The following is a 6806-nucleotide window of genomic DNA, read 5'->3' as shown; positions in this document are numbered from 1 at the left end:
TCCCCTTACCCCGAGTCCAAATAGCACAGAGATAACCAGTTCCTGCTTGCTAGGGGTTCCTAGGCTCTGAGGTGAAAACTCAGCTGATGGCTTTTGTCCTCTTTAATATCCCACAATTGTCCATCTGGTGCTAATGGACCTTCCCTGTTGGGAAGGACGTAACGCCTTCAGTTGCAGATGAGCAGTTCACACTAATTAATGTCTCTCTCCTGTCTGGTGATTTACACAGACACAGAGAGGTTCCAATACAATCGCTCAAATATCACCTTACAGTATGGGATACAGCTGTTATAAGTGAGACTAATGCAGGCAGCCACTCACAAACATTCAACAGAGTCTAAACACTAACCCCATTCTTATAATTCTAAATACCTATTTTAACAATGCTAACACACAGAGGAGTCAGACTCATTCCAGATACATATTTGTCAGTGATCAGTTGAGACATGGGAACTTTGGCATGAGCTGACGCCTAGCCTGCCAATGTAACAGTTGCTTCCTATAGTATAAAATAAAAGTCAATCAGACGTCCAGGGCATGGGAGGAACACACTGATCAGTTTGTGAAGGTACAGAAGAAGGAAAGGAATTTTGGCTGATAAATAACTCCGAACGTTTGGAAGACGAGGCATCATTGGAGTAAAGCACCCTTTACAAAGCACGCTCCTAAGTATTCTCGGACTCCTGTTATTAACACAATAACTGGACTGTACCATGTAAAGGTTGTCATGGTCTTGCTGACCACGCTGACCCAGACATAGGGCTAAACTCATCAGGGATCAGGCCACGTCTGATTATATTTGACCATATCTCCAGCACATTTTTGTTCTTCTAATCTCAAGTTATGTGATGGACGTGGCAGAAAGCCTTGTGTCGTTACACACAGTGCTGGTGTTATCGATACTCCCCGGGACACACAGGATGAAAAATACAAACACAGAACAGATTTGTTTTCAGCAGCTGTTCCCAAAAGCTGAGGAAAGAGCAGAGGCAGGATCCTGCCTGAAGATGGCACTCTTCCATTCTGGGGTAAGTGCAATGGTTTTTAGAGGAGTGTTTTATGTGTCAGAGAAAAGGGTAGGAGGGGAGCGTGGATAAACTGACAAGGAGATGAAGAGACTGTTGCAACTAGAGTGCAGTTAGGGTAGCTCTTTCAATGAGGTTCACAAACTACAGCAAGTGGTTTATTGGTCATGTTTGCACTGCCTGAGTATTGATGTAGCACTGGGTAATCTCCCAAAGCTCTGTCCCAGCATGCATGGGACTCTGTGGAAGTCTTGAGTGGGTCTTCCAGGTGCTGGTCTCTACTCTGCTTGTTCTGATGTCCTATTGGGAGTTTGGAGGGTTTGTCCCCAGGATATGGGCTAAATACTCCGAAAGGGAGAGAGTAAGAGAGCTCTCCTCGTGAACTTGGGTGAGCTCAAAGGCCAGACTCATTGGGGAGACAGGGTGGCCTAGTGGATGGAGAACAACACAGGGACTCAAGAGACCTGGGTTGTATTCCTGGCACGGCTACCAACCTGCCATCAAGTCATTTAATCACTCAGTTTCCCTATCCATAATATGAGGCTAAGGATACTGACCTCCTTCGTAAAGCATTTTGAGATCTATTGATGAAAAGCAGTGGTTAGTATCATTATTGTGGACAAGGATCGGTTTAAATAAATAACCATCTATCTCAGCGGTTCTCAAACTGTGGGTCAGGACCCCATTTTAATGGGGTCACCAGGGCTGGCTTAGACTTGCTGGGTCCCAGGGGCCGAAGCCCGAGCCCTATCGCCTGGGGCCAAAGCCAAAGCCTGAGGGCTTCCGCCCTGGGCGGCGGCGCTCAGGTTACAGGCCCCCTGCCTGTGGCTGAAGCCCTTGGGCTTCAGCTTTGGCCCCCCTGCCCAGGACAGTCATCTCAGGCTTTGGTTTTGGCCCCTCCACCGGGGCAGTGGGGCTTGGGCAGACTCAGGCTTCAGTCCCCCCTCCTGGGGTCATGTAGTAATTTTTGTTGTCAGAAAGGGGTCATGGTGCAATGAAGTTTGAGAATTTTGAGGGGGGAGGGATAGCTCAGTGGGTTGAGCATTGGCCTACTACACCCATGGTTATGAGTTCAATCCTTGAGGGGGGCCATTTAGGGAACTGGGGCAAAAATCTATCCAGGGATTGGTCCTGCTTGGAGCCGGGGGTTGGACTAGATGACCTCCTGAGGTCCCTTCCAATCCTGATATTCTATGATTCTGATCCAAGAGATGTTCTGATCCTTTCTACACTTACTAATGCCCTACAGATTCCACCATCACATATGGAACTAACTGGTTTTTCTGTTGGCTTAGGAATGAGCAACGTCACCCTTAGAAGTGGCCTCTTCAAAGCCAAGTTGGAATAAGCCTGTGGGGTGGAGAACCCTGGGCTGCCTTCAATCTGAACCCTTTCCCTTGAGCACCAGGGTCACGTCAGGAAACGCTTCCCTCGTGGTGCAACCGGTTGGTACCAATTTGGTTTTCATTTTATTTGCATGGTAGACGTAGCCACGTTTTCGGGGCGGGGAGAGGGGAAATCCTGTGTGTAAATCCTCTGGGGAATATTGCAAAGACTTCTTTCCAATGTCCTTCCAAAGGATGGTATGCTGGGGAGGGAAATTGAAAGCAAATGGCATGAAATGTGTCCCTGAGGAGCGGTGAATATTTCTGCTGTGTCCAACCAGGGAAAGGCTTAGAAATGTTGACACTTTTATTGCCTTCTCTTTTATCGTATGGCACTTTTTTTTTCTCATTAGCTATATTTTGGTTGATACTGACTTAAACCATTTCTTAAGGGTGGAAGACACACTCACTGAGTGCCCGGGCATGGAGACTGTATCCAACTGGGACACTGTGGGCTGGCAGGGCCTAGGGCAGTGTTTCTCAAACTGGGGTCGCCGCTTGTGTAGGGAAAGCCCCTGGCAGGCCGGTTTGTTTACCTGCCCTGTCTGCAGGTCCGGCCGATCATGGATCCCACTGGGCCGCGGTTTGCTGCTCCAGGCCAATGGGAGCTGCTGGAAGCGGTGGCCAGTAAGTCCCTCGGCCCGCGCCGCTTCCTGCAGCCCCCATTGGCGTGGAGCGGCGAATCGCGGCTAGTGGGAGCCGCGATTGGCCGGACCTGCGGACGGGGCAGGTAAACAAACCGGCCTGGCCCGCCAGGAGCTTTCCCTACACAAGCAGCAACCCCACTCTGAGAAACACTGGCCTAGGGAATATAGCGCCTGACCAAAACCTCTCTCAACAGAGGGCCAAATAGCTTGGAAAATGGCCTCCACCAGAGACCAGGACCAAGACTGAACATTTTCAGCGTGCTTTCCATGAGTTATTTCTTTGTGCATGATTTTATAATGGATGAGCAGAACCCCACACATTGCTTAGAGTCTCGTACTTCTAATATGAGGATATGAAGGAAAGGGTGAGCACATATTTCCCCACTGAGGGGAGATAACACCTCTTTCCATTGTCAGATGTGGCCATGCCTCAGTTTTCCTCTTGCTGTTTGGGTAAACCCTCCAACTAACCGCCCTCCCCCAACCTACTACCCTTTCTGGGGTACTTTACCCAGCAGTTTGGCTCTCCCCTGAGGCCTAAAGTGGTTTTGGGCCCTTTCCTTGAAGGGTTTCAACACTTGGTCCTATTCTCTTCAGGATTTTCCACACACTGAGCAAAAGGGAACTCTTATATAGAGCCTCTCTTCCCAGAATTCCTTGCTGTCAAGGCTACAGATCCCATGTTCATTATGGGCTGAACATGGAACAAGGCAGTGGTAGGCCTGTAGACTGTTTTAAAAGGACAAAATGGGCTGATTCCAAAGCAGTATTCATTGACTTCAGAAATGCCTAGAGATCTGTACAGAGAGAGGCAGGCAGACAGAAAGGAAAGCTGTGTGTTAGAGCGCTAGGTATTTCGGCGATGGGCACCTTGGGAATACATGTAACAATAATAATAATGCTGAGGCTTGGTAGGAGGCTGATCCCCTTGCATATGCCAACAAAAATGCCAATTTAGTATTAAAGAAGACTTTTGTCTCTGTGTCTAATCCCAGACCTGAAGAAGAGCTCTGTGGTGCTTGAAAGCTTGCCTCTCTCACCAACAGAAGTTGGTCCAATAAAAGTTATTACCTCCCTTACCTTGTCTCCCTGTGTCTCAAAAAGTGAGAGGAAGTCAGAGACCAGTATCAGAAGAGCTGAAATAATACTTACAGCTGTAAAAGCTATTCAAGCGTTGTCCTTTACAAAAAAAGATAACATGACTCATTTATTTTGGTGTTCCTGATATTTTTCTGTACTTCTTACAGAGGGCACCCAGGCAGTTTCCCAAAGTCTGGGGCACACGGGACTAGTTGTCGGGGGAAGGGACAGACAGGCCTTTGAATTGTTCTCCAGCATCTCAGCCCCCGAGACACATTGGCCACTGATCGTCCATGGGACCCCATCGCAGGTTACATGGAGCTACTCCTGTGGTTCTCATTCCTACTCAGATTGTGGTCACCATCTACCCAGCTACAGGTGTATGGAAGGGTGAGTCACATGCCCCTCACTGTATGTGTATAATGAAGAGGACAGGTCATTGATACAAAGCAATGTGGATGGCTTGGTATCTGGGCCCAAGCAAACAATATGTGTTTCAATACCGCTAAATGTAAATGTATCTGTCTAGGAACAAAGAATGCAGGACACACTGACAGGATGGGCAACTAACCTGGGAAGCAGTGACTCTGAAAAAGATTTGGAGGTCATGGTGGATAATCGGTGGATAATGAGCTCCCAGTGTACAGCTATGATCAAAAGGGCTAACGTGGTCCTTGGCTGCATAAACAGGGGAATCTCAGGTCAGAGTTGAGAGGTTATTTCACCTCTGCATTTGGCACTGGTGTGACCGCTGCTAGAATCCTGTGTCCAGTTCTGTTGTCCACACTTCAAAAAGGATGTTGATAAATTGGAGGGGGTTCAGAGAAGAGTCACAGGAAGGATTATTGGATTAGAAAACATGCCTTATAGTGATAAAGTCAAGATGTGCAACCTATTTAGTTTAACTTGGGGCTGGTCCACACTAACCCCCCACTTTGAACTAAGATACGCAACTTCAACTACGTGAATAACGTAGCTGAAGTCGAAGTATCTTAGTTCGAACTTACCGCGGGTCCACACGCGGCAGGCAGGCTCCCCCGTCGACTCCGCATACTCCTCTCGCGGAGCAGGAGTACCGGCGTCCACGGCGAGCACTTCCGGGATCAATCCCAGAAGATCGATTGCTTACCGCCGGACCCGGAGGTAAGTATAGACATAGCAAAAGAGAAAGTTAGGGGGTAATTTGATCACAGACTATAAGTATCTACCTGGGGAACAAATATTTATTAATGGGCTCTTAAATCTAGCACACAAAAGTCTAGCAAGATCCAATGGTTGAAAGTTGAAGCTAGGCAAATTCAGACTGGAAATAAGATGTACATTTTTAACAGTGAGGGAAATCCACAGTTGGAACAACTTACCAACGGATGTGGTGGGTTCTCCATCACTGACATTTTTAAGTCGAGTTTGGATGCTTGTCTCTAACATATGCTCTAGTTCAAACGCATTATTTCAGGGACGTTCTCTGACCTGTGTTAGACAGGAGGTCAGATTAGATGATCACAATGGTCCCATCAAGTCTTGGAATATATGAATCTATGTGAAAGGTGGCCTGCGTCGGGTGACATGAAGGAGCTCACTGCTGTGACAGAGGGCTCACCGGGTGGACATCTCTCCGCCATCAGTCACCCTGAAAGTCACTCCCAGGGCAGTCCGTTCCGAAGGTTCATCGTGTCCTCTGAGTGCAAGCACATGTACAGTCGGGACATGAGCCAAGAACATCGGGGATGCATGTCTGGAAAACCTACTGAATCAGCTGCTTTCTCCAGCAGCCATGTGACGAGCCAGGGCCGCATAAGCTCTCAGCGGCTGCAGCGCCTGTATCTCGTCACAGGCTGGTTGGAGCATTTTGAAAATGTCAAAAAACTAAGGAGAAACAATTGTTAAAAAATATGTTTCCAAGCAGCTGTAAGCCTTAGGGGATGTTGCTTTGTTACCAAAGCAACTGAAAAGCTTCTGGGTCTCCCCACCAGGAGCTAGGAGCCTGCATTGATTCTATTTTATTGATATCATTTTCTATGTCTAAATATGCATTTATCTGTCATGGTTTTGACTGATCAAGAACATAAGAACGACATTATTGGGTCAGACCAAGGGTCCATCTAGCCCAGTATCCTGTCTTCCAACAGTGGCCAGTGCCAGGTGCCCCAGAGGGAATGAACAGAACAGGGAATCATTGAGTGATCCATCCTCTGTTGTCCACTCCCAGCTCCTAGCAGTCAGAGGTTTAGGGACACCCAGAGCACAGGGTTGCATTCCTGACCATCTTGCCTAATAGCCATTGATGGACCTATTCTTCGGGAACTTCTCTCATCCTTTTTTGAACCCAGTTATGTTGTTGCCCTTCACAACATCCCCTGGCAAGGAGTTCCACAGGTTGACTGTGCCTTGTGTGAAGAAATACTTCCTTATGTTAGTTTTAAATCTGCTGCCTGTTAATTTCCTCGGGTGACCCCTGGTTCTTGTATTATGTGAAGAGGTAAAAAACAAGGCCCTGTCCTTATTATGCGTATATTTTCTAACCCTTTCCCCACCCTGTGTCTGTCTTGTCTATTTAGAGAGTAAGCTGTTCAGGGTAGGAACTATCTCTCATTCTAGATGTGTCGTCCAGTGCTTAGCACAATGGCAGTCCATTGTCAGCTGTAATAAACATGACTAATAAAGAAATA

General features: G+C 47.6%; 1 long non-coding RNA gene across 1 annotated transcript; it reads left to right on the top strand.

Moving 5' to 3' along the window:
* The first annotated feature begins 620 nt into the window (after positions 1 to 620).
* Positions 621 to 4794, top strand: LOC117884596. The gene is made up of 3 exons (XR_004647600.1): positions 621 to 1028; positions 2321 to 2470; positions 4305 to 4794. It is a non-coding gene; the product is annotated as an uncharacterized LOC117884596 (long non-coding RNA).
* The last annotated feature ends 2012 nt before the right edge of the window (positions 4795 to 6806 follow it).

The sequence above is a fragment of the Trachemys scripta genome, chromosome 11 (genome assembly GCF_013100865.1).
Source record: "Trachemys scripta elegans isolate TJP31775 chromosome 11, CAS_Tse_1.0, whole genome shotgun sequence".
In the NCBI taxonomy this organism is placed as follows: Eukaryota; Metazoa; Chordata; order Testudines; family Emydidae; genus Trachemys; species Trachemys scripta.
Note: the sequence above shows the minus strand (reverse complement) of the source record. Positions and strands in the feature narration are given on the sequence as shown.